Genomic DNA, 27593 nt, shown 5'->3' on the forward strand with positions numbered 1-27593 from the left:
TTGAGCGAATAGTAGCCACTTCCTATATTTGTTCACTTAGCTCTGTGCTAAGGCCTTAAGCCCTCCCCTTTTCCCCCATCACCAATTTTAGAGGCATAGAAATGAAGTCTTAGAGAGCTTGGGTCACTTGCACAAGATCATGAGCTTAGAGTCCTGGAGTCTGGGTTTGAACCCAGGCTGTGCTTAGCAGTGGCTATAGGAGAAAAGGACATTTGTCTCCCCCGACTCCAGAGCACACATAGGCCTTAGTGCAGCCCCTACCTCATGTTTCCGTTGCCTTCATGGCTGGTTGACATGTGAAATGGGCCATCCCATAGGGAAGCACTTAATGGTTTATGTGGGTTATTATCATACTTGATGTCATTGAATTCATTTGGGGACATGAGCTTCTGAATTCTCATCTCTTCTTGGTTCGCATTTCTTTGTTTTTTTCTTTGATTCGAGTAGTGAATGTGGGTGAAATGGAGGGCATTTTCCTTTGGAACTGAAATTCTGGAGTTTTCTGGAGCGAACAGTGAAATGTTGCAGTGTTTATCTCTGTCAGAAACATTCTGAGGTGAGAGCCCCAGCCATTTCTGGTAGTAGCAAGGGAAATGACTTCTCAGTGACCAGGGACTTAGGTTAGGTAGGGAAGCCCTCATGGGAGGATTCACTTGGCATTGTGACTACCCCAAGGACCTGAGTCAAAGGGCCTGTGTCTTAGAAGTGGGAGGGATTTGTGTATGCTTCCTGTAGGTTCTGTTCATAAATGTTGACATTCCTCTGTTAACAGGACAGTAATGAACCCATTGGTTAGAAGGTGAAGTAATGGAAAAATGTGTTTCAATATCTTAAGTTGTGATTGTTGTACTTTTCAGATTGCAGTTCTTCTAAATGGCTTACAGAAGTTTCCAAGCTCTGCTTTGCCCTGACACATAAGCTCTTTAAGGTACAAAAAGAAATACTTATGTCAGAATCGAATGTTTTTTTTTCTTTTTTCTGGCGAAGAGGAGTTCTTCACAAAAAGTTTTGGAGCAAAGAATTTTGAGAAATTCTACTTTAATTTTTTTCCCCAAGCATTTGCACATTTAAGGGCTCTTAGAAATCCTTAAAAAGAAACCTGCTTAATTTTACCCTGGCATTCCCCAAACTTATTTAAGATCCAAAATTTTAATGTGTCTGCAGCACACTTCTAGAATGGGGCTTTAGATTTTTAGAGTTCAGTAATATATCTACAGGTTAAATTATGTTTATTTATGAGCATATTATTTTATGGATTCAATACTAAATCCTGTAGACCAAGGTATCAACATACTTTTTCTTTAAAGGGCTAGATAGTAAATATTTGGGGCTCTGTAGGTCACAAGGTCTCTGTTGCAACTACCTGACTCTGCTGTTGTCCTGTGAAAGCAGCCATAGACAGTACTAAATGATGGACATGGCTGTGTTCTAATAAAACTTTGTTTACAAAAACAAGAAGCAGTTGGATTTGGTCATAGTTTGCCAGTCCTGTGTTAGACCTGATGACCTGGTCTGCTGATCACACTGCTGCATATTCCATGCTGTTCCCTCTGGTTGTAACAAACACCTCCTCCTTTGATTCAATAACCCCTACTCACCCTCCCTAACTTGCCTCAAGCATCCCTCCCTCAGAGGTCTTCTTGTATTCTAGGACAACATGTGGTTTGTTCTCCCATCCACCTCCAGGTCTCTAATGTGTCCTCTGTTCCAACCCTAAGCAACTGTGGTGCCATCTCTCCTTTTCTTCCTAGCCCTGGCACCAACTTTCAGCTCTTGGAGGGAAGAGAACTTGTTACTAGTCTGTATCTCCAGCCCTGAGGATGGGAATGAAGGTGAGGATGGTGTACCCAGCAAGTTGTAGGCACTCACTCTAAGCTTGGTGAATGAATATGATGTTGCAGTAACTTGATACAGTGTTTTGTTGTGTTGTGTTTGGATGAAATTTTAGAGTTAACAGTAAGTATAGCAGGAGGAAATGTTCTTTTCAAATATTAGGTATCCCCAATGACACAGATTGGTTGGGTGACTCTAGGGATAGATTCCACATCCTCCCAAGATATATGCTTCTCAGGTGAAGAAAGGAAGAAATGAAGCTGCTGTGCACTGTGGTAAATTATGCATGTAAAACAGAAAAGCTGAGTGAAAATGATAATTTAGGGGGCATTGGGGAAGTATTTGAAAGAGCTGAAGGCGTATTTTTCTCCTTCTTGCTTTATATATTAGAGATTAAATGATATAGACCTTTTTCTCTTTTCACCCAGGCCTTTAAAATATTTTTTCTGGTAATTTCTCTTCATACTACATGACTGCTCTAATTACATCTCTAGTTTTAAGATAATAGAACTGCATTTTTAATGTGCTCTCTGCTGTATCTGGATTTATGATATCTTTTCTTCCTTATGTCTTCTGAGAAAAAGCTTAACTGAGTTAACATTAAAATAAAGTAGGTGAATTAAAAGGGAATGAGCCTTTAAAATCTCTGATCCAACCCAAATGCTCACCAGTGGCAGGCTTCTCCATCTCTGAGGCCAAGACAGACTTGCTCCTGCCTTCCTCCCTGATGGGAAGCCCTGCTGAGCTCCAGGAGTGGGCATGACCCTGAGTTGGCCTAGTGAGGAGGGAAAGGAAAGACTGACCTGATGTTCCCAGAGGTCTGAATGCCATTCATCTACAAGAGACACTGTGACCACTTTTTCTGAGTCTGCTGCTGGGAATTGGATTATCTCTCAGCATTTTGGGCCCCTTCTGCTGCTGTCCCTGGGAGTACTGCAGGACATGGTGACTTTCAGAGTCCTGTAGGGAGAGCAGGTCCTATCTCGATGCCACTGCTGATGAATGGGGTGACCTTGGAAGAGTCACTTGACGTCTTGGTCTTCAGCCTCCAGATGGCTCTGTCTGTTTCTGGAGGGATTGATAGGCCTCCTGGGCTGTCTTAGATGTTAGCAAATAAAACTTCATATACTTGGTTGAATACCACCACGTCTGTCTCTTGCTTTGATCTTATAGGAACTGGGTAGACAGAAACTACAGAGATTTTAAAGACTTGACAATTGAAATAATTGAATACCACACTTGTATTATTAATTGTGTTAAAATACAGGCCCTTTCTTCAAGAAGGGCACATCTGAATAAAGGAAGTAGACACACAAACCCAGAACTGCAGGGTTGGGGGTGATGGGATCTATGAAGCACTGTGGGGTGTGGAGGAAGGCATCACTAGTTGTTCATCTGGAATGGGGCTGGAAGTCAGAAAGCGCTTCCCAGGTGAGGCCATGATTGACCAGGGCACCAGTCCACAACCTTTTTGGCACCAGGGACCAGTGTTGTGGAAGACAAGTTTTCCATGTATAGGAGGAATGCATGGATGGTTTCAGGATGAAACTGTTCCACCTCAGATCATCAGGCATTAGCTAGATTCTCATAAGGAATGCCCAAGCTGGATCCCTTGCATGCACAGTTCACAATAGGGTTTGTGCTCCTCTGAGAATCTAGTGCCACTGCTGCCACTGATGTGACAGACGTGGGGATCAGGTGGTAATGCACACTCACTTCTGCTGTGTGGCTTGGTTCCTAACAGACCACAGATCAGTAATGGACCACAATCCAGGGCCTGGGGGCCGCTGGACTATGGTGTTTAAGGATGACCGGATGTTTATCATAAATGGAGGGAGGGTGCCAGGCAGTCTGATCAAAGAGAGTTGAACTCGTGAATAACTGTCAGGTCCACAGAGAGAGCATCAGGGGGACAACAGGAGTATGTGCTCCCTCAACCAGCTGCTCAGAACACTCCAATCTAGCTGTGGAACATACGTACACAGAACACATTGTATAGACTGTTAAATGTAGGTCATGATTGTGCTTTTACCATCTTTTCTGTTGCAACTCACTGTTATCAGTTTAGAAAAGATGAACTGAAAAAAAATCGAGTAGCAGGAGAGGCTGTGCAGGAATTACCCTGTAGAGCATAGCACTGCTGAAGAGAGTTATGATCATTCAGCACCAAGGACAGTGACATGCAACCTATCCAGTGTCAGGACCTGGTAAATCCTTCCATGGTGGTTCATGGCTGCTGCATGTGGTAAGGAAGGGCGTTCTCAGCAGAGTTTGTGTTCATGATGTCCTCAGGACTGCACCCATGCCACGCTTGACCAGCCTAGGCCATGATGCCTCTTGACTGGTGGCCAAGTGCCTCAGAGTCCATGTATTCCTGTGGTAGACTACTTGGGGTTGGAATCTGACCATAGGGTTGCTCCTGCTGCTGGAGCAAATGGAAGGCCATATTTGCTGGGTTTCCTGCCAGAGAGTTGCTTCATGGCTAGAGTTTACTCTCAGCTTATTTACATAGGAGATATTTTAATCTTTTTCAGGTCAAAGATAATAAGCACAGGATCCCTTCTCTAATAGATCCGCAAACCCCAAACTTTCAAAATGGCTAGTATTTGTTTATCATTAGAATGGCATTAGTGGTGATATTAGCTGCCAAATTCTGTGGAATATAGAGCATCACTCATTTAGTGCTTGGCAGACCCCTCTGATAGCATTTGTGGTGTTTGTCCCAAGCAACTCAGGATAATGGATTCGGCCTTTGACTGACTTTGACAAGTTGATGGAATTTTCCTCACCTCACTCCTGCAATACATCCAGCCTGAGTCAAAAGTGAGGCCATGGCATCTAAGCCTCAGGCACAACTCTGCATATTTTATTGCAAGCATGAGCTAAACTAACCCCTGCTTGAGAGAAATGAGGGCTAAATTTTATTGAAGCAATTCGTGGACTTTGTGGTTATAAATCCTGATCTTTTCATTTCTACTTGGCCAGAGTGTTGACCAGGAAGCTTTTATGTAAGAACTTAGTTCCTAGCGGGACCCAGTGCAGGGAGTCATATTTCCTGGATAGTCATAGCTAGAAGGATTAAGAAGAGGCTTCCCATGAAACCAGCTCACTGATACTGTGTGTGGCATCTCCGATTGTGAAAGGGCTTGGGTGTTTAAAAAGATTTTTTTTTTGTATGACTATTTTAAAACAAATTCACTAGAGTTAATTGTGCTCCTGGGCCTTTATGGGTCTCTGCTGGGTTTGGGGTAATCAGGGCCAGGTTCCTGTCACACAGGGCCCTACTCATAGAAGGACCCACGTTTGGTTTAATGCTCTGCTGTCACTATCTTGAAATTCCTAATAATTTTTGAATAAGAGGCCCCACGTTCTCATTTTGCACTCAGTGCTGTAAATAATGTAGCCAGTTCTGTTCTTAATCTAATGTGGATAGAGAGTATGGCCAGAAGACAAGGACCCTGTATAAGTTTGAGGGTTTTGTGTGACTTCACAGAGGGTACCATGGTTTTTAATAGACATTCCATCCATTAATTAATGTGTATAAGTCTCCTCCATGGTAGATAGTCTTAAGACCATTTAGGGACAGGTGCAAAGTGAGCACAAAGGCAGTAAGTGGCCTTGTGGCTCTCCTGACAAGTCTTACTCTTTGGTATCCTGTCCTTCCCTGTCCTTTGAGATCTAGAAGCCAGGAGTAGGATGATGGGGTCATCACCATGTGGTACTAGTTGAATGTGCTGGGAGAGGTGGAACAGGCTGGCAGGCTGGGCCTCTCTGGATATAGGATTGGCAGATTGCCTAGCTTCAGGACGAAGTTATCTGGAGTCCTGAGAGTTTGGAGAGGTCTGCGGGAAGTCCCTTCCCACTCCATTGGGCACCATTCATCAGAGGCCAGGTCCCAGCAGTCAGATCCCACATGCAGGCCTGCCTTCCGCATCAGCTACAATTCAAACCTTTTGTGCCTTCACCTTAGATTATTTACAAAAGGATTTTTTCTTATATCATTAAAGTTAATGAGTACACATAATTTTCTACTTTTTGATTTTTTAAGTGTCACAACCCATCCTCATAAATGTGGTTTCCCCAGTTGTCTTAGACTATTTGGGCTGCTATAACAAAATGCCACAGACTGAGTAGCTTATAAACAACAGAAATTTATTTGTCCCAGTTTTGAAAGTCTGAGATCAAGGCACTTGGCAGATTTGGTGTCTGGTGAGGGCCTGTTTCCTAGTTCATTGATGGAGCTTCCTAGTTGTGTCCTCATACTGTGGAAGAATGAGCTAGTTCTTTGGGACCTGTTTTATAAGGGCACTGATTTTATTTCTGTGGGTAGAGCCCTCATTATCTAATCATCCTCCAAAGGCCCTACCTCCCAATACCATCACCTTGGGAGTAAGGAAATTGACATATGAATTTTGGGGGGGCACACAGACGTTTAGGCCATGCCACAGTATTCCTCACTGGAAGCAGGGTTATTAGAAAGTGTCGGCCGGGCGCGGTGGCTCAAGCCTGTAATCCCAGCACTTTGGGAGGCCGAGGCGGGTGGATCACAAGGTCGAGAGATCGAGACCATCCTGGTCAACATGGTGAAACCCCGTCTCTACTAAAAATACAAAAAAAAAAAAAAAATTAGCTGGGCATGGTGGTGCGTGCCTGTAATCCCAGCTACTCAGGAGGCTGAGGCAGGAGAATTGCCTGAACCCAGGAGGCGGAGGTTGCGGTGAGCCGAGATCGTGCCATTGCACTCCAGCCTGGGGAAAATGAGTGAAACTCCCCCTCCAAAAAAAAAAAAAAAAAAAAAAAAAAAGAAAGTGTCAGTGGCAGGTGAGGTGAGGTACCTGGAAAGGGTGAATGTTTCTTAAAACTGCTTTAGAAGGGAGAGATAATGGAAGAATACAAGTTTAGGACCTACTGATGGTGGCTAAAAGGTTATGCTCTAGGTGAGTAATGTCCTGCCCTGCCACCAGCACACACACCACTTTCCACCTTCCCCAAATTGAGAGTTTTCAAACCTCACATTATTGTACCTTTTATTTTTAGCCCCAGCTGAAATCTCTAAGCATGTCACTATCAGAGTTTCTGTCTAAAGAGACCTTTGAATGTGAATCTGAAAGTACTCCTCCTGTTATGCCTTCCCATCTCTTTCACAGTGACACCATTGGCAGTGAGCCATTTTGCTCAGAGAAAGCAAATCTCTTTTTGCAATCTCTCTTTGTAAGATTATAAGTAAAATGTTCTAGATACATTTTACAAGCATTAGTTGCAGCTGCAGAAGTGTTAAGATCCACTGGACGGAACACAGGGTTGGGGTCTGCAGAGCTGGATTCTAATTCTGACTCTCCTCTCTAGTGGCTATATGATCTTGGACTAAAGACTTAACCTCTTTGGGTCTCTGTCTTCTCATCTGTAAAATGGGGATGTCTGTCTGGAAACACAAAAAGAAAGAACCCCCCCCAATAACTGTCATAAAGATCAAATGGGATAATATCAGAACCTGCTATTATATGTGGTATGTAGTTGCTGCTTGATCAATGTAGGTGGATGCCAAAAAAAAAAAAATGCCCTTCTTGAGTTGGATTTGTTTTAATGAGTCACGATGAACCCACTCAAAGAAAGTTTTGAAGAACTCATATGAGGCCAAAACACCTTCCTGCTCTGGGGAAATGGAGGATAACCCTGAAGCTTAGATGCAGCAGCCTTTTCCATTCACTAAAAGAGAAGCAGAACTGGAGGGGCCTCTACAAGCAGGGACAATGCTCTGGGACAAACATGTAATCTTCAGTGACTTTTGTGATGGCAGATCACATCAGATTAATGATTTTAAAATGCGTATTTTTCTGCCTTCTGGCTGTATTTAATGTCCTAATGCCTTTTCTTTTAAAAGATCATCAACAGCATCATCATCATCATCATCATCACCCCCAATTTAGTGTTTTCAGTTTCATATCCATGCTGAGCAGTCCAAACCCTTAAATGGATTTGTAATCTAGTACCCAGGGAGTGCCTTAGAAGGCCATGGGCTGTTTTTTGTCTGTGTTTTCAAGTTGAACCAACCAAGTACATGGAAGTTGGTGACACGGTCTCTTCTCATGCTTGTGCCTAATGCTGGGGAGTGGCAAATTCAGCCTCCCTTGTGCACAGTTTGGCTTTGAAGAGCTGAGCTTAGTGTTAGGCAGGGCTGGGTTTGGGTGTCAGGGCCATACAATTGTGACAAGTTCTGTAACTTCTTCTGGCCTTTCCTTTCAGATATTTGGGAATAATGGCAGATAATGGTCCCTACGTCCACAGCACTGCTGTGAAGAGAGAATGTACACAGAACTCAGATTAAGCAGCCTGTAAAGGGCCCCATAAATGTTAGCTGTTGCTGTTGCTGATTATACTGCATAGCAACACCACTGTGTCTCCCTGAACTGGGAAGTGGGGGGTTCCGAGGATGCATTGGCATTGAGGTGGTTTGTTCGGAGGTTTGGGTTTATTTGAGACCTGCCAGCTGCCTTCTAGCACATTCATGGTCTCCCTGCAAGTTTTCTTTAGAATGTCTTGTGCCATCAATAATGAAAAAACCTGGGATGCAGTGCTTTTTTTTTTTCTTTTTAATTCCCTGTCAGTCAGCAGTGCCAAGTGAATCAAGAGTGGGTGGCCCTTCATCCTCCCACTTCCAGAAAGTTCTTTTAATGACTGCTTGGAGGTGGAGGAGAAGACTTTTATTTTTAACACAAGTGATGTGTTTTGACAGGAATATATCGCTGTGGAGAGTTTATGCTAAAGGGGAAGTGCTTGCAGTTACAAATGGAGCTTGTCTTTCCTTCTGCAAACAGGGCATTGATACTTGAGATTCACCATGCAACATGTAGGTAACAACATATACTTGAGGCAGGAATGGTGCGACATGCACAGTATTCTTTGGTAGAAACGTGGAAACCATAGCAGTAGCCAAACAGACTCTTAGGTTATTGAAAACTCAGACACCTAGGGAGAAGGTAGGAGTCCACAGAGGGCACATGCTTTAGAGGGTTGGAGCTTCAGGGTGCTGGGCAGATGACTCTTCTCTGAGTCTGTTTTTTCCCTGTAAAGCAAGGAATGAGCACAAGAGCCATGAAGCAGTCTCAACTCCCTACATGCTTTTCTCCTATTTGAGGTGTGTGTGTGTGTGTGTGTGTATTCACACCATACTGGCTGTAGAATGTTCTCTGGGGACAATTGATGCTGCCCTCCAGGTAATTCAACCCAAGAAATGGACCAGGGTAGTTGGTACTACAGTTGGTGCAAAGGAAAGCGACTTCAAATGGAGTAGGTATTATGGAGCTAGCAGAGCTGCTCACTCCTCAGGGAGAATCAGATCACGCAGGAGACCCATGACGGGAGGAAGAATTTAAGAATTATGACGGCAGTGAAATAATAATAACTGCAGCCCTATTAGACTGCACAGACTATCCTTCAAATGTCTTTTTCCCCCATTCCTGGGATGAGGAGGCGGTTCACAATTACAGTTTTTCAGCATGCAACCTTGGCCAGGCACTCTGCTAGGTGGTTCACATTGAATTCTCACAAGAACCCTTGGAGAAGGGAACTTTTGTGATCAAACCCCTTTTACAGGTGAAGGCGTAAGGCTCTAGTGGTGAAGTGACATTCCCCGGGTATGTGGTGAGTTGGAGCCTGTTTTCAGCCCAGGTGGTGGGACTTTATGTCCCTTGTCCTTAGAGTCCATGGCTATGGCTGTAGGGCGATTGAGGCTTCTCCAGTTGACCCAGCAGCAGAGTCATGCTGTGACCAATTACTCAGTGAGCAAAAGCTGGCAGAAGGACTTTTTGCTTATTTTCTTGCAAATTGCATGTTGTAGCCAGTTTCTTTTCCAGGGTTCAGTTTTTCTGGAATTAGCCAGGGCTTCTCCTCTGTCTCTGACAGTGGCATTGAATAACATAATAATAGTAAACCTTTGCATCCTAATTTCTAGGTCCTTGCTAAAATATTTTCAAACATTATCTCATTTAATCTTCATAACTGCCCTATTAAGCAGGTACTGTGATTATTCCTAGTTTCTAGATGAGTAAACAGAGTCACTTGCCTGAGGTCTTGGGATCAGTGGGTGGCTGTCTCACCTGGGCAGCCTGGGCAGCCTATCCCTACAGCTCTCACTGATGACCACTAGGCTGTGCCAGTCTCAGGAGGGACCCCCAGCCTGGATAAGCTTGTTGTAGGAAGAATATTCTCCTTTGAGGGTGAATTACAATGTATTGTTGCGAGTGTCAGCTCCATGGCCTGAGAGACCTAGATTCTAATTCATTTCCTTCACTTATGGACCGTGTGGCAGTGGGAAAGTCATTGCTTCTCTGTGGCTCAATGTCTTCACCTGCAAATGGGGAGAATGCTGTCTACTTCACTGGGATGTTGAGAGCTCAGGGTCTGACCCATAATTGGTTTTCAAACATGAAAACTGTCAGACAAATATTGCATGTTCCCAACCATATGTGGAAGCTAAAGAAAACTGAGCTCATGGAGGTAGAGAGTAGAGTGGTAGATCCTAGGGGGTGGGAAGAGTGTGTGAGTGGTGCTGGGGGGGGATAGAGAGAGGTTGGTTAATGGATACAAACATACCGTTAAAAGGAATATGTTCTAATATTAGGGGAGTAGGGTGACTATAGTTAACAACAATGTGTTGTTTATTTCAGAATAGCTAGAAGATAGGACTTGAAATGTTCCCAACACATAGAAATAATAACTACATAAGATAATGGATAACTCGAATATCCTGACTTGATCCTTACACATTGTATGCATGGAACAAAATATCACGTGTATCCCATAAAATGTATATATATGATACATAAATTAAAAATAGTAAAAAAAAAAATTAATTGAGAAGCTGGGACATGATGATGGGACCATTTCCAAATGGCCAAAGTCAGAGACTAGCCTCACTTCTCCCTCCTGCCTGTCTCCCACCTCCTTATCTTTCTAAAATTCTCTCTGGACTCTTCCTCCTGGCTGTTCCTTCCATTCCTCTTGATTGCCACGTGGATGGGGCTTGTCTTAGTCTGGCTCAGCTGCTATAACAAAATACCTGAGACACTGGGTATTACAAAGAACAGAAATTTATTTTCTCATAGTTCTGGAGGCTGGGAAGTCCCAGATTAAGGCACTGACAGATTTCATTTTTGGTGAAGACACGTTCCTCATAGATGGTGCTGTCTAGGTGTCCTCACATGGTGGAAATGTGGAAGAGAGTGAACCCACTTACTCAATGTAGAAGAGAGTGAACTCACTCACTCAAGCCCTTTTATAAGGGCTCTCATTTCATCCTATGAAGACAAAGCCCTCATGATTCAATCACCTCCTAAAGTGCCCACCTCTTAATACTAGCACAGTGGCCATTACATTCCAACACATGGATTTGAAGGGACACATTTAGACCATAGTAGTGCCCTCAAAACTTAGGTCTTCTGTGAAAGGGCCTCCTGCATGGCCTTCCTGTCATCGGTTATACCTCCTCTGATCTGTTTCTCACCTGGCCACCCATCCAACTTGGTCACTCCCATGCTAAGTCTTACATGATCCCCTGTCAGTTACAGCCAGCCCTTGAACCTTGGAGGGCATCTGAATTATTTGAGGGAAGCTTTCTAATGTGCATATTACAGAGTCCCACCTCCCAGAGGTCCAAATCATTTGGTCTGGGTTAAGCCCAGGAATCAGCCATCTGGCCATTGTCCCAGGGCATTCTGATACATGTGATCTGGAGCAAAACTCTGACTCATGAGAATCAAGTCCAACTTCCTTACCTTGCCTCCCCACCCTGGCTTATTTCTGCATCCGTGCCTTTGCTAGACCACCAGCTCTGTCCTAAGCTCACTCCCACCAATCTCTGCTTTCCTTTACACCTGCCTTCTCTGCATTAAGCTTTAGCTCAAAGAGAGACTGACACAGAGATGCAGTCATAGACACAAGCATCATATAGTCCAATATTTACTGAAGGCATATGGTGTGTTGGTTGAAACTTCTACAAGTTTCAACTTCTAACGTTATGAGAAGGCGTTACCTTTTCATAGCCCTGTGAAGTTGATGCGGTTATAGTCCCCACTTTTGTACCTGTGGAAAGTGGGGTACAAGGAGGTTGAGTAAGTTGCCCAAGGTCCCGTGGAGCTAGTGAGCAGAAGAAGCTGCTCAGGTAGTCCGGGTCTAGGGAGAGGTAGGAATGGTGATGGTGGCAACCTTTCTTTGGACTTTTGTGGTGCAGCTTTGGGTTTTCATGGGTTTGGTGGACACTGTTGGCATTTAGTGTCCAGGCTCAGGGATGCCAAGCATCCTTCAGTGTGTACACCAGCTCTGCTTGTGGAGAATTGTCTCATATCCCTCATGAGCAGCAGACATCCTGCTGGACATTTATGCAAGTGAAAATCCTGTTCATAATTGTTTGAACCTAGAACCTAATCTAAACACACATTTAAAAATTTCATAATTTTAATAAACACTGAAGTTTCCAGGAGCATGACTGCCATTGCTCATTGAGTTAGTGTGTTGGAGGATTCACATCACCAAGGACAATGTTGATGGCCATCAAGATATGCTTGTGTGGTTTGCATTTGTAGCTGTTGAATTTTCCTGATGCTCTGCGGAGGGAGAAACATCTGACTGTTTTGCCATGCCTTTCAATATAGTTATGCCTAAGCATTTGTCTGCTGAAATACATACTACTTTATTTTAAACCATTTGGCTGTCATTCTCTTTTATATTATAGGTTGGACATACTTTTGATTTAAAAAAATATTATATGTTGATTTATCTGACTTAAGATAGTAAAGAAGATGTCACAAAGTGATTGGTTAAAAAGGCTGTCTTCAGTTTCATCAGGTGAAGAACCACTCTGTACAAAATAAGGCCTCTGAAGGGGCAGGAGGGCATTGAGTTCTGGGAAGAGACACCCGACGGGTGGATCTTCACAGAGAAGCTGTGAACTTAAAACTCGAGGCCGGAATGCCTTTGCTAGACCCCAGCTTGCCTCCTGCCCCCATGTCACAGCCCTCCCAGTTCTCTTTGAGATGTTAATTTGTTGCTATGAAAATTATCTTGTCACTGACAAACGGAATCTGGAAGAATCAGCTCTTCTTATAAAGTGGTTCCTATGGTATCTGCAGGGCCTTGTCAGTTTGCAAGTTATGAATATTTATGTTTCAGAAAAAATTCCTCATTTAAATTGCATTTTCTGTAATTTCCCACTAATTTCACATAGAAAATAATGACATTTCCAGCCTTTGCCTAGGTGAATGTCTTCAGAGATGGCAATTTTTGCACATGGGCTCAGGGGGCATTGGAATTTACTGAATTCCAAACACAGATGCAGTCCTGCTGCCCTGCAATTGCTTCTATGTAAAATAATGCATGCGTCCAATACATTATCGACGGAAGATAAATGCCAGACATGATTATGGTAAATTAGACCTTTTGTATTATTTATGAGATCCAGAGTAAAATGTGTTTTTCTTTTCCCCACTAATATTTATATAAAAGTTGTAATAGGACTTTTAGTAAATAATTTGAAAACTTATTACACAAGGGGACAAAGTTGTTGTTAGATTTTATCTTCAAAATTTAAATTTTTTTTAGAGATGGCATCTCCCTTTGTTGCCCAGGCTAGTTTTGAGCTCCTGAGCCCAATTAATACAATGCTCCTGCCTCATCCTCTTGAGCAGGAAAGGGCCAAGTTTTAAAAGCTGTTCTAGTCTAAGTTGTCCCTCTCTCCTTCCATCAGCTCTTCAAGCAGAAAAGCAGAACTATGGAAAATGTCACGGGACATGTATTGGGTGGGCCTGAGAAGGGCCTTGGAGAAGTTGAGGCTTGGGAGGTGGCAGGAAATGTCTTCCTCGGGACCTCAAATCTGCTGCCATGCTTATTTAAGCATCTGCAGGAAGATGCTGATGCCTGCTTCAAGTCCTCCTTTCCTTTCAGTTCTCAGGAAACTGTGTAATGCCTGACTTCACTGTGGGTCCACCTCCACCATCTTTATAGTAGCAAAACTTACCTGAAATGTGTTTTTACTTTTATTTTTGGTACCATCTTCTTTCTCTGTTTTGGTGCTGATCTCATGAGGGCAGCCAGCAGGATACACTCATATGTAAGATTTCTTTCCTGAGCCGTGTGTGTTGCTTTCTCACGGCAAGTCACCCTAGTATCTCTTGCTTGCTTAGGAACTCGGCACCTTTTGGGAACTGTTCATGTGTATGAGCGCCTTTGATCTGCAGGTGGCTGGGAGCTGCTGTCCTGTGAGCTGTCACAGGCAGTGAGGGGAACGGAGTGGAACAGCTGCAGATCCTTTCCATATTCTTCCCTCCATTTTTTGGTTTTCTGCACAGTTTTGAAGGCTGTGTCTGAAATTCCTCCTTCCCCATTTCCTATCTCCAACCTGAAGTTAAAAGTTTCTAGACTTTGGGTGTTAGAAACCGCTTGGGAGCTGCTTTCTCTGCGAGGTGAAGCCTCTCTGCTGGCACTTTGATTAGGAAGGTGATGTTGTATGTGTCCTTGGACATGATGAAAGTAAGAACAGCATGAGTGAAGTTCCAAGGACAGTGAGAGTCAGAGGCCAGATTGCTGCCTTGTTCTTATCAGACTTCCTTTTTTTTTTTACCTTAAAAGATCTAAAAGGCTGGTTCTGTTCTTTGCTTGTGCATAACAAGGTTGGGAGCGAACCACTGTCTTTGTGTCTGTCTTGTATTTGTAATACCTAAAAGAGCCCCCTTCCTCTAATAGGCTCCTTGTGGCTCTGCCAATCTGAGGACAAGAGGCCTGACGTAGTGAACCTGCCATTGCCTGCAAGGCCTGACTCCTGTGTGCCAGCTTAGGCTTTCCAAGGGCAGTTTCACGTGTCTTGAACCCTCTTCCTGGAGGCCACCTAGGGACAACAGCCTGGTGTGAGGCCAGAGCCTCTGGCTTCCTGTGGCCCCGAATAGTTCTATAAACCAGCTGGGGTCTTCTGGCCAGGCTACCTCAATAGAGCATTGATGGGCCAGCCGCTCTGTGGGGCTCTGTTAATTTATGCCATTTGCTCACTTTTTATGCTTCAGTTCCAGTGTGTTTGGACAATGAAATTAAATTGGTCAATTTTTAGCACATTAAACGGCTTTGTTCTGCTTTGGCACTGAGCCTCATGTGGAATTGTTTAAAAGGAAGACGCTCCGCTTGGGAGCACAGCGGGATTCAAGGTTTCATATCTGTGGATTGTAGGCCGTGCCACTGCCCCTCAGGCCCCGGGGGGTTACTTCCTCTCTGGGTTTGCCTGGTGGTGTCCTTGTAGCCCCAGGCTTTAGCCAGGCCTCCCTGCAGCTAGATGCTGAGTGCACTGGTCTGGGCGGCACAGGCCTTTCTCAAAAGCCTTTGTTCTTCCATGCATTTTTCTGTGCTGCTGATGGCTGTGCCCGGAGCTCCTAGACATCTTGCTCCTTATGTTTGTTGTGGAAAAGAAGGCTGCAGGCCTGAGGACATTTATTCCATTTCTTTTCTTCCTGTCCCTGTCTCTTTTCTTTTCTCATCATTTCTCCCTTAACAAACCCCTTATTTCTGGCCTTCACTTCTTGTTTTCCTTCTTCACCTTCTCCTTGACTCTCCTTCTTCCAAGGCTAATGATTGTATGCCCTATTTTAGTATAATTTTCTTTCAAAAATTTTTATTTTAGTATGTCTTTAAACACATGCAAAATATAGAGTCATAAAACACCCAAATTTGATAGTTGCTAACTCTTCGGCAAGTCTAGTTTCATCTGTATCCCCACTGACCTCCTACCCTGTCCCTGTATTGTTTTGAAGCAGTTCTAAGGCATCATGTCATCTTCTCTCTCAATATTTCAGTCCACCTGTCTGAAAGAAAAGAACTCTTTCTTGATTTCTCTTTTTAAAATCTTTGTTTATTTATTTTTGAGACAGGGTGTCACTGTCACTCAGGTTGGAGTGCAGTGGTGTGGTCTTGGATCAGGGCAACCCCACCTCCCAGGCTCAGGTGATCCTCAGCCGCCTCAGTAGCTGAGACTACAGTTGTGTGTGTGCCACCCCCCGCCTCCCCCAGCTAATTTTTGTATTTTTTTGTAAAGACGGGGTTTTGCCATGTTCCCCAGGCTGGTCTACAACTCCTGCTTTCTTCTTTTTTAGATGAGAGAATCTTAAGGGAGAACACCCTAGAGCCTTTGCTCTTTAGAGGCCCTTAAAGGTTATTGAAAAAACATTTATCCAAGTGCAGCACATGAGGTGGAAGCATGCAATAGTTAAAAATAGTAGTTTGTATTCGTTGCCCTGAATACACTCTATTTTTGGCAAGTTAGTTCCTGGCCAATATATTGGTATTCCATTTATGATACTAACATTAGTTAAAGAAAGTGAATCAATTTTAAAATAAAAATATTTGATAAATACAATATTTACAGAGGTCACAACACTGATCCAGCCTCTGTTTTAGTAAATAAAGTTTTATTGGAACGCAGCTTCTCATTTGTGCGTGCATTGTCTATGACTGCTTTTGTGCTATACTGGCAGAGCTGAGCACTGGGATGGAGACGGGCCTACCAAGTGGAAACTATTTACTGTCTGGCCCTTTATAGGAAAAGGTTTGCCTATGGCATAGGAGATATGTGGACAGAGCAGATATCATGACTTTGGCACATCAGTGGCTGAAGTCCGGAAAATGTCAGTCAGACCCAACCTCTTGCTTTGTAGCTGATGTAGCTGAGATCCAGGCAAGGGAGGAAGTTGCCCCTGGTTACACAGCCAGTGGGTGGCTGGGTGGGAAGACCTTCCTGAAGTCCCTACTGCTATGCCCCAGGCTCTGTGCTAACATCTCTGAGTGCTGCAGATTGGGTTTAGACTTCATGCTGGGTAGCTGTTCCAGAGCAGAAATAATTTGTGGTTTTCTGTAATTTCTCACAAAATGCTCTGTATTAAGTTTCTGTTGCCCCAGCCCCTTAAATTATTACACCAACTAGGAGAAAAGTAATTTCAAAGAAGTAAGAAGGATATTTGTGAAGCGGAATAATTTACTACCAAATAAAATACACTGAGTACTTCCTAACATAGAATGCTGAGCTGATTTTTCTCTGTGGTATCAATTCCATCTCCAGCTTTAGTGGTGGATATCCAGCTGGGAGGAAAGTATCAAGGTAAAATAAAATGCAAATGATCTCTAGCATATATTTGTGATTTTTCTCATTTCAGTATCCATTCCTGCCGTAATTGCCGGAGTAGGAGCAAAGCTACAGGGAGAACTGTTCTCGGGTATTCTGTTGCATAGCATTTCATTACTTAGGATTGAATGGCTCTGAGATTATATTGACCCCATAGACTTGTCTCCTGTTTCCTCATTTTCTAAACATTTTAGACAAGTGCTTAGGAAAATAGGAAGTTTTTTGTTATTGCTGAGATTTTACGATGAAAACATTTATTTATGGCACAAAATTGTTATTATTATATTTTGTGGGAGAAGCAACTTGCTAAAATGATTCCGTGGTTTACTTAGAACTGCAGTGTCCAGTGTGATAGCCACTGAGCCACACAGAAAGCCACTGCGCACCTGAAGTACGTGTGGCTGCTCTGAAGTGAGAGGCTCTGTAAACGTGAAATAAACACTGGGTTTCGGTGATGTAGTACAGCAAAATGGAGGTGAAATCTTTCATAATTTCAAAATGCTGATGATATGTTAAAATGATTACATTTTGTATATATTGGATTAAACCATACATCATCATTGAAATTAATTTCACCTGTTTCCTTTTACCTTTTAAAGCGGTTACCAGAAAATTTTAAATTACACATTATAGTTAGCATTATATATACTTTGAAAAGTGCTGAATATTAAGATGAGATAATTAAAGAAATTTTAAATAATTAGAGCCATGATGGGAAAGCTTGGCTTATTTAAGAATATTGCTCTAATGTTGGAAGTTACAATAACGAAAGAAGTATAGCATTAACTCAAGAATTGTTGATTGATGGAAATAATATTTAACATAGACTCCAACCCTTCTAGGTTGTGTTCAGTAAATGTTTACCCTGTTAGGTGTCCTCAAATCACTTATAGGTAATTGTAAGATTATTTAGTAAATCATCTACAATGGACTATTTGGTGGAAGATTTGAGTTTGAGCTTCATTTTATATTATACCCCAAGTGAATTCCAGATTAAGAAAATAAATGTAAGGAATTAAACTATTGAAAGACTATATCATCATCTAGCCAAATGTGTATTTGATTTTCTAATACAAGCAATAGAAGAAATTATAAAGGGAAAAATTGAATTGACAACAGAGAAATCAAGTTTCATTCTTTAACAGAAATCTGATAAAATAAGTTGGACAAAAGTATAAAAACAGGGAACTCATCTCAGCAATTCCTGACCCCTTGACCATATACAGTTCAGAAAATGACATTTAATGCACATCAGAACTCTGAATTCAAATGGACTTACTCCTGATAGTTTTCTGTTCATTAATGGGGTTGCCAGATTTAACAAATTAAACTATGGGGCACCCAGTTAAATTTGAATTTCAGATAAACAACAATTAATTGTGGATATAAAATGTGCCATGCAATATTTGGGACATACTATTACTAGAAAATACTGTTGTTTACATGAAATTCACATTTATTTGAGCTCCTGTGTTTTATCTGGCACCCCAAAGCCTGGGAATACACCTCACAGTGTGCACAATGGGAAGGGAAGCATGGAAGTTGAGTAGTCATGTGACTGCACTTGGTGCAGAAGGAAGCTGGGGACCAGCTGCCCTGAAAATAGGCTTTCAACTAATTGCCCCCCTTTGACCCTGCAACTCACTGCTGGCTTCTGAAATATGGGGCACCTCAGTGTCCTAAGCCTGTTCAGGATTCTATGAGATCATCTGGCTGTCTCCTGCTGTAGGCAATTAGACTAGAATAATCCAGCCCAAAGTCCCAGTTACCACGTCTTCTTCATTCTGTCTTCTAAAATGCATGAATCTCATTTGTTGCGGTTGCTTCCCCATTCCTTTTGTTCTTTTGATATAGCTACTTTCTTCCTTCACTGTTTTTTTTAAATGTCATTTTAGGAGAGGAGAAAAGTGCTTGTGTTCTGTTTACTATGATTAATAGGAAGACAGCTTAATCAGGACACATATTTTAATTATCCAGGTAATGCATGGATTCATTTTGGTTAAAAGAGAAACAATATATACAAAGTGAGAATTCTGTTGATTCCCCAGTTCCTGGCAAAAAACCAGGAAGCTGGAGATAGTAGATGTAGGTAAGAAGACCGTATGTCCCAGGAGAATCCCAGTTTATGTCTGAAAGTTATTAATACTTATTAATTGTAATTATCAGTAGTGTCCCTTCTCTCCCCACTACTTGGCTCTCCAAAGAGCCTATGATTGGATAGGAAATTCTGATATCAAGCTGGGCTTTGGGGAGAGTGGATGTTGAGTACAGAGTGAATCACCAGCTCGGGGGTGGGAGGATTTTTCTCTGGAGCAAACAACTGCATCTGGGGATCCCCGCCGCCGACACATATGTAGAGCTTCTAGTCAGCCTTGGGTGCTGTGATGGCCAATTCTGCCTGTCACCTTGACTGGCCATGTAGTATCCAGATTAAACATTATTTCTGCATGTGTCTTTGATGGGGTTTTTGGATGAGATTAGCATTTATATCAGTGTAATCAGTAAAGTAGATGGCTCTCCCCATTGCGGGTGGGCACCATCTAATCCTTTGAAGGCCTGAATAGAACAAAATTAAACAGGAAGGTTCCCTTGTCCCCTTTGCAGGGCCTGCAATGTGGGTGTTGCTTGCTTCTTCAGTGCCTTGCTGCTCAAACCTACAGACGGGCAGGCTGTGGGGCTCCGACCCCATGGCAGTGTCTAGGGATGAATGTTTACAGCTCCTGAAACCTGAGTGGGCATGTGTTACAGGGTGCTCTTTTACTTAGCTGTCTATAGGCAGCTTGTCTTAGTCAGTTCAGTTAGACCCTCTACCTTGTCGCCTTGGTGTACTGAAAGAATTGGATCACACATGGGCTTGGAGAATGAGTGCAAAGTTTTATTGAGTGAAAGTAGCCCTCTGCTGATGCAGGAGCCAGAAAGGAGATGGTTTTCTCCTGGAGAGGCCCAGCTCTCCTTCGACTGCCCCAGCCAAACTCTGCCTCATCCTGGGGGTCAGTGGCCCATCCTGCTGGCGTGCTGGCCTGCTGGCATCTGTCTGTGTGCTCTTCCACTGGCGTGCTCCCTCCATGTCCTCTTGCTGTCCAGCCACTTGTGTCTTATTTCGCTGATGTGCCCCTCTCCATGTCTGGCTGCCTTCATGTCTCCCTGCTAGGGTTTCATGTCTTGGAAAATGCAACATTTGGGTGTGAAAAGCAGTAGTGCCTGTCCTCACCTAGGTCCGTTGGGGTTGGTAGAGAAAGGCAGGTCCCTAGCCAGGGGATAGGAAATTGATCCCTAGCCAGGGACCTGCCTTTCTCTACACAGCACTTCCCTGCCCCTCACCGATATCAAAAAGGCAGAATAAGGAGGAACTCGCCCCTTTCTTCTTGCCTCACTATTTGAGCTGAGACATCTCATATCATTTTCTTTGACCCTTGGATTGAGATTTCTATCATTGGGTACTCTGGTTCTCAGGCTTCCAGACTTGGTCTGAATTACAACACCAGCTTTTCTAGGTCTCTGCTTTATAGATGGCAGATTGTGGAACTTCCCAACCTCCATAATCACATGAGCCAATCCCTCATAACAAATCTCCATATATGTACACACACATACACATATGTATGGAAATCGTGTGTGTGTGTGTGTGTGTGTGTGTGTGTGTGTGTACCATATAGATAACCCATATGTATATAGCTCTGTTTTTGTTTTCTGGAGAACCTTGGCTAATATAGGTACCCAGTCCTATGTGCACAAACATCAGAGATAACCAGACCTTGAGGAAAATCACCACTGTGAAAGAGAGAGGTCAAAATAACCAGAAAAAAGGAATTCCAGAGAAATGGAGACATGGGGCCGGGCCCTGTGGCTCACACCTGTAATCCGAGCACTTTGAGAGGCCAAGGTGGGCAGATCATGAGGTCAGGAGTTCAAGATTAGCCTGGCCACCATGGTAAAACCCTGTCTCTACTAAAAAGACAAAAAATTAGCTGGGTGTGGTGGCACGTGCCTGTAATCCCAGATACTTGGGAGGCTGAGGCAGGAGAATCACTTGAACCCGGGAGGCAGAGGTTGCAATGAGCTGAGATCACACCATTGCACTCCAGCCTTGGTGACAGAGTGAAACTCTGTTTTGGAAAAAAAAAGAAAAAAGAAATGGAGACATGGAAGGCAAGAAAAACTTACCATATCCTCAAAGGTGAAAGAATATATTGCAGGTAAAAAAAAAACAAGAACAGGAAGCTATTTAAAAAAAGTAGAGAATAAGAAAAAGTACTTGGAAATGAAAAATGATTGCCAAAATAAAAAATCCAATAGATGGCCTGGAGATAAAGTTAAGAACGTTCCCCATAAGTAGAATAAAATAATGAAGACATGGAGTTAGGTAAAAGATGAATAGCAAGCCAGGAGATTGATGTAGGTGGCATGACACCCGACTAACCACGTCTACGTGAGGACAGAGTAGAGGGGGAATGTTATCACAGATGTAAAAAACAGCCTTCCAGGACAGACGAAATGTCAAGATGGGGAGTGCTCACTCAGTGTAATGGGGGATGGGATTGGGTGGGGAGCCTCTATATAGGCACTTAGTAGTGAGATTCAGAACATCAGGGATAGGAAGACAGTTTTGAAGCTTGCAGATAAAGAATCAGGAATTGGATTGGCATTAAAGTTTTCGACAGTACACTGGAGCTAAGAGAAAATCTAGGAGGGTATCGTCCAATCTAGACTTCTGCATCCTGAGACTCTTGGTCAAGAGCAGGGGAAGAGTAATAAGCCAACTGGAGCATGGGATCCTCCTCCTTTTTCTTTTTCTTCAAGCAGAGGACATTGGATCTAGAACACAGATAATCCAGTGTATGCCTTGGGAGACCCCTCAGAAAGACAGCTGGGTGGTGGACCCCAGTCTGGCTAGAAGAGGAGGAAGGAAGGAACTAGAGTGAAGTCTCCAGGAAAAAGGAAGTGTAGCTGGTAAATAATCTGATATATTTGGACAATGATATTTCTAGGTTTTAAATAGATTTGTTACAGAAAAATTAGTGATAAGAACATAATTTAACAAGTGAAAAAAAATATGTGTATGTATATTTTTTTGAGACGGAGTCTTGCTGTGTTGCCCAGGCTGGAGTGCAGTGGCTTGGCTCACTACAGCCTCTGCCTCCCAAGTTGAAGCGATTCTTCTGCCTCGGTAGCTGGGATTACAGGCATGCACGACCACGTGGTTAATTTTTTGTATCTTTAGTAGAGACAAGGTTTTGCCATATTGGCCAGGCTGGTCTCGAATGCCTGACCTCAGGTGATCCACCTGGCTTGACCTCCCAAGGTGCTGGGATTACAAGTGTGAGTCACTGCACCCAGTCGCAAGTGAAAATATAAGGCAGCTCATCACACTAGGAAAACCAAAGTAGTAAAAGAAAGGGAATATAACTATGGCATACTCCCTGGCTTTGCAACAAAAATGTGTTTATGGCCAGTGTTTACATTATTGAATGTTTTGAAAATTATGATACCTCTGTTAGGGAGATGGAGGAAGAGGAGGTAGGACATTATCGTGAGAGCTAAACCTTTATTTACCACAGCAGGCATCACTTGATAATGCCTATAATTGATGATATGCTATATTAATATTCTTTATATTTAGCAACTTGGAGGCAAACACCAAGGTAAAGGGCTAAAAGTGTTGAAAGTCATTCCTCTGGGGCTGGAATGGGGTTGGTGCTGAGTTGGAAGAGGAGGGCACGGAAAGGGAGGTAAGAAAGGGGTGGGGTGGAGGATGTCATTTTATGTTGAGTAGTCAATGTAGTTATGTTAGGGATGCCAGATAAGATGCAGGATGCCCAGTTAAATTTGAACTTCAGATAAACAGTGAATATTTAAAAAATTTAACTATGCTCATGTGATATTTGGGATGTACTTATATTAAAAATATACCTGTTGTTTATTTGGAGTTTAAATATAACTGGGCACCCTGTATTGGCTGCTTAATTGATTTGGCAAGTCTGGGTTATATGTATGTATTACCTTGATGAAAATAAATAGAATGTATAATTATTTATACATAGAAAAGGTTTGAAGGTGATGCCCACAACTAAGCTGTGGGCATTTCTGGGGTATGTCATCGGGAAAGGGGAGTGGTGTCAAATTCTCTTTTCGCATTTCTAGAAATGTTCTACTGCAAGCACATATTAATGTAAAAGTAAATCAAGAGTCCTAGAAATTCTGAACAGTGACAGTGCTGGGGGTGCTGAGGCCATGAGACATTGAGAAGGGGTGGCTCTCTCTGTATGCTGGGAGGAGAGGTCAAACAGGTTTAACCCAGAGGAACATTTTGAGCTGAGCTCAGATTACTATGAGGTTAGAAGACTAAAACTCTATTGAGACAGTGTTTAAAAGAGTCCTAGAGACTCTGTGTCCTGGGCGGAAGGTCTTGTTACTGCTGGCCTTTCCAAATTGTAGTGGTTCTCTCCCTCACACACATTCTCCTGAGGCATATTGCTCAGCCTTGAAAACACAGTGAAATCCTGCCATGACCCAGCTTTGAGAGGGTGAGGCTAATGCTAAGCTATGCAGCAGCCGTGTTGCACTAAGCTGTACTAGTAAGCTTAGTTTGGTATACCAGTAAGCTGTGCTAATAAGCTTACTTTTATACCAGTAAGCTATACCAATAAGCTTGGAGTTTTCATTTCCTTCCTACATTTTCTTTTCCTTTTTTTTCTTTATTTAGAGATTTGGCTACTTCTGATAAATGAAGATTTATATAATAGCTGAATTAGTCAGGGTAAGTAACTCTGGCTGTTGAAACAAGTAACCCCTAAATTTCAGGAACTTAACATAATACAAATTTATTTCTTGCTCATGACCATCTGATGCATTTCCCTTCCAAGGAGTGACTTGGGGAGCTGGGCCTCTCTTAGCTGGAGGCGCCATTCTTCCCTAGGGACTTCCTATAGCCCCTGGCAGGGCATACTCTGCCAGTCAGCCATGAACAATGACTAGACACAGGGTAGGAGATAATGTGGTAGGAACGAGACCTGCTTCTACTGCCATTCACTGGCCAGAATCCATTCGTGCGGCCCTAAATTCACTGCAAAGGAGGTTGGGAAATGTAGTCTTCTGGGGTGCTCAGGAAGAATAGGCCTTCTAGGCAGTGCCTGCCACAAGAGTTGGTATGTGCTGAATGCTCTTTCTATGCATGGCAACAAACTAGTTTACATGTACAGCCTCAGTAATGCTTGGAGAGATGTGCTAGGGTCTTCATCTTCTTCACCAGAAAAGTGAAGCTCAGAGATATTGCCACTGGCCAAGGTCACACAGCTAGCAAGTGGCACAGCTAGGCTTGCCTGTGACCTGGAACCACTGTGTCTTTTGTGTGATTTGACACCAGTGTAACCTGGGTGGATACATTATGCTTTTAAGAGCATTGAAGACCAAGTTGAAAATCTTTCTTGGACCCATTGGTAGATTTTTTTTCATCTTGTGTCTGAGACTTGGAGTAATACGTTTCTCTTCCTTGCACAAACCTGCTGCTAACCTTCCTGGATGAATGCAAGTTGGTGTAAGATTCCCGGTAGCAGTCTTCCAAGCCAGCAGAGAGGAGAAACGTGCATTTGTCTGAGTTACCTGGGGAATGTCAGGGACCGGGCTCTGTGCACATTCCACCATATGGGGAGCGGGCCATGGAGCGTGGTCACTAGGGAGTGAGGAGGGTGCTTATGGCAGGAGGGGAAAGTGATGAAGCTCTTCTCTCTGTCACTTCATCATGGGAGCCGTGACATAGGGCCACTTGTCAGCAAGCATTTCCACAAGATTACTTTGGATTAGCTTTCCCGGTGCATCTGTTCTCATGACAATTATCCATTATCCAGAACAGTGATCTACAGCCCAGCTGGCTGAGTGTCTGCCTCGGTGTGAATCCTACTTCCCACATTCCCTGCTACTCTTGTGATTCACGACCCCTTTGGAAGTTCACACAGCTCCGTGTTGTCGATTTGATTTTGTGATATGTTTCTTACTTTTTTCTAAAACGGTGAGTAGTGAGTGTGTTCTGGTGCTCTGTTTGTTTTTTTGATCTTGTTTATGGAACTGCCTTTTGTTTTTAGTTGTTGTTTTTTTTTTTTTTTTTTTTTTTTTTGAGGCGGAGTTTTGCTCTTGTTGCCCAGGCTGGAGTGCAATGGCATGATCTCAGCTCACTGCAATGTCCGCCTCCTGCATTCAAGCGATTCTTGTGCCTCAGCCTCCTGAGTAGCTAGGATTATGGGTGCTCACCACCAGGCCCAGCTAATTTTTTGGATATTTTTAGTAGAGATGGGATTTTACCATGTTGTTCAGTCTGGTCTCGAACTCCTGACCTCAGGTGATCTGCCTGCCTCGGCCTCCCAAAGTGCTAAGATTACAGGCATGAGCCACCATGCCCAGACAGAACTGCCTTTCAAGATGTGGGTTTGCTTCAGGCATCTCCCTAGTAGGGCTGGTTTCCAATATCCCTGGGCTGGGAGGCTCTTACAATATGGAATTGCCAGGATCTGAGTGGCCGCTGCTTTGGCCGTGGAGAGCTTGCAGTTCTGACCAGTGACTCGGAAGGCACCTCCCCCACTCCCCACCCCATTTTCACCAGTTAGTGGGTGTCCAGGCCTAGTCCCTGTGTGGCCTTGCGGGTACCAGCCCCTTGTCACTCTCAGGTGTCTCACTTCTTAATGGAGTATAACCATGTTTCTTTCATTTTGGACAGGCACATCCAGTTCTGGCCTATACAGGTATCCTTTTCTTGTTTTGGAGCATCACTGTGTAGGTGGTCATTTAAAAACTTTTTTTTTCATGTGTTTGTCATTGAGAATGTGGTGAGGAGGTATATTAGTCTGTTTTCATGCTGCTGATGAAGACTTACCTGAGACTAGGTAATTTATAAAGAAAAAGAGATTTAATGGACTCACAGTTCCACGTGGCTGGGGAGGCCTCACAAACATGGCAGAAGGTGAAAGGCACATCTTACATGGTGGCAGACAAGAAAGAATGAGAACAAGATGAAAGAAATTTTCCCTTATAAATCCATCACTTCATGTGAGACTTATTCACTAGTATGAGAGCAGTATGGAGAAACCACCCCCATGATCCAATTATCTCCCACCGGGTCCCTCTCACAACCTGTGGGAATTATGGGAGCTACAATTCAAAATGAGATTTGGGTGGGGACACAGCCAACCCATATCAGAAGGGAAGTCTCAGAATGTGGTCAGTTCACTGTCTGAAACCAAGGACTCATACAATTTTTAGAAGATTTCAAAATATGCATTGAAATAATTGGAGACCCTGAGGATGTAACAAAACAAGATTGGGAGATCATTTGGGTCCTTAGAAGTGTCTTTCAATAAAGTCAGTTGTCCAGCCCACCTCACCTTCCCGGCCCTTTGTGTCTGATAATTTTGCTGTAGACTCATGCTCTAACTGGGGCTGGGTCTCATAGATGTGAGAGAACTTTCCACAGAACTTTTAGCTAATGAAATTGGAGGTCAAAAGTAATTATCCCTGTGCCGATTCTGTACGGACTAAGGCTGAAGGGAGTTCACGCATTAAATTACATTTTCGGTGTTCTGTTCTGAAGGTATGCTCCTTTACAACTTTATTTAAAGAATGCATAATGTGAAAGGCTTTTAACTCTGATGGAAGAAAGACAGGAGCCGCAGTCAGTAATGGTAGAATCTCTCATCTCATTGTCTGCTCCAAGAACAAAGATTTTCCAAAACCTGGACTCAAGCAGTTGCCTGGGATTATATTAATGGAACAGAACATTAATAGTCGCCTCCAGAGGATGTTCTAAAGTATACGTTAGTTCTCTCAAAATGTGTTTGATCTTAAACTTTTTATTGTTTTTCTGTGTAAATTTTCTGGGCTCTTTTTGCCACTACCATGTCATCAGATACCTAAGCAGTTTGTTTAAAAATCAGAATCCCTTTAGAGATGAATGTTGCATGTGTATCTCTTTTAGTTTATGGGGATTTTTGAGAATGGATTTCAGGTAGATTTACACGTGTTTATAGGGCATCTACTATGTACTACTGTTCCAAGCCTTTAGGATCTCTCAGAGAACAGAAAAGAAGATCCGTACCATGATGGGCCTTATATTCAGTGAGGCAAAGGCAGATAGTAAAGACAAGCATGATAAATAAGAAAAATACAGTGTTTGTTAGAAGGTGATAAGTGTTTGGAAAAAAAGTAGAGCAATAAGAAGGATGAGGGGCAGTGGGCAGAGGTGTGTATGAGCCCAGAGGTGGCACCTATGGCCCAGCCTGTCAGCCGTGACTTTCTGTCATGTCAAGCTAGGATGTTGAGAAATTACATCTAAGGATGAGGAACAGTAAGGTGGCCTTCTTTTTAAAATGCTGTACAGTAAGTTTAATCAGTTCTTAGGTAATAAGACTGCCCAGTGTACCTCCTTGTAGGAAATTAGCAAATCTACTTTAAAAATCTATACGCTATGCAAAATTTGTGTGTGTGTGTGTGTGTGTGTGCGTGTGTGTGTGTGTGTGTGTGTGTAAGATAGGTCATACTGGTGTAAGAAAATCTGGGATTGTATGTGAACTTGGTAAGATTAAGTTTACTGGACTTCTGCAGACTTAGTTTCCTCATCTGTTGG

The 27593-nt window shown here is 43.1% G+C and overlaps 1 protein-coding gene across 8 annotated transcripts in view; it reads left to right on the top strand.

The window, feature by feature from the left end:
* Positions 1-27593, top strand: part of CACNA2D3 (calcium voltage-gated channel auxiliary subunit alpha2delta 3) — a 933834-nt gene that overhangs the window by 59959 nt on the left and 846282 nt on the right. The window contains exon 1 of one of the 8 annotated variants that reach the window (XR_004272352.1): positions 1420-1832. The exons of 6 other annotated variants lie outside the window; for them this stretch is intronic. The gene's annotated coding sequence lies outside the window, so the exon portion shown is untranslated. Of the gene's footprint in view, positions 1-1419; positions 1833-22290; positions 23742-27593 lie in introns of those variants that run through there. One more of the 8 variants, XR_004272351.1, reaches the window with a different exon arrangement.

Source organism: Sapajus apella, unplaced genomic scaffold, assembly GCF_009761245.1.
Source record: "Sapajus apella isolate SASKATOON/1434 unplaced genomic scaffold, GSC_monkey_1.0 scaffold23, whole genome shotgun sequence".
NCBI classification, from domain to species: domain Eukaryota; kingdom Metazoa; phylum Chordata; class Mammalia; order Primates; family Cebidae; genus Sapajus; species Sapajus apella.